This window comes from Mandrillus leucophaeus, unplaced genomic scaffold (genome assembly GCF_000951045.1).
Source record: "Mandrillus leucophaeus isolate KB7577 unplaced genomic scaffold, Mleu.le_1.0 Scaffold33, whole genome shotgun sequence".
NCBI lineage: Eukaryota > Metazoa > Chordata > Mammalia > Primates > Cercopithecidae > Mandrillus > Mandrillus leucophaeus.
The window spans coordinates 5,914,714-5,915,713 of record NW_012103476.1 but is presented as its reverse complement, the minus strand read 5'-3'; positions in this window follow the sequence as shown (position 1 = coordinate 5,915,713).

Genomic DNA, 1,000 nt, shown 5'->3' with positions numbered 1-1,000 from the left:
AGGTGATTAGGCCATGATGACTCCACCCTCATGGGTGGAGTTAATGCATTAATCAAATTAATCAAAGGGATTTTATGAGCAGGCTCCTCTCTTGGCTCTTCTGCTACATGAGAAACAGTGGTCTCCCCTTCCTGAGGATGCAGCACACAAGGCACGATCTTGAGAATAGAGACTGGTCCCTTCCCCCGCACCAAAATTGCACATGCCTTGATATTGGACTTCTCAGCCTCCAGAATCATGAGCCAATATATTTCTCTTCATTATAAATGACCCAGTTTGTTACATTCTATTATAGCAGCACAAATGATCCAAGACACTGGGACTAAGACACCTGTTGTTAATTTCTTAGGCTTATATACCCCACTGCACACCCCGCAAAATATGTTGTGTTTTCTTCTCTTTCTACCTAATCATTTCACAATATTTAATTGTTTAATCATATGGCCCTACTCACCCAATCTTAAACTAAAGGTAGACCACTCACATTTACTTTTAAACTATGACAAAATGACTTCTAGCTTCAAAAAATTTCCAAAACTGATCTTAAAAATATTTATTCTCAAGTATAAAATTGAATAAATATGTTTATACTTACAGTGCTTGATTTTTTTTTTCCTTCTGACATCCACATATGACATATTGACAGCTTCCTTCCTGAAACTGCCTTGGTCTCTTATACTCCACTAGCTCCTTGTTCTCTGCCTTAGTCTCTTATATTCCATTATTTACCTTTTCTTCTCCTCATTTTTTGATATTTCCTACTCAGTAGCTTTCAGTGGAATTCTAAAAGTGGTCATTTCATATAAATTCTTCCACAGAATATGATACTCATTCATATGGTTTTGCCGGTCTTCTGCATGCTGATGCTTTTCAAATATCAAACAAAAAATATCCAAGCCTAAATGTTTTGCCTTGCTCCTCAATCTTTAACAAATGAATTCTCCTAAATTCCCTTTTAATGTATTTCCAGCACAATTTGCTTAATTCATATAGTTCCAAA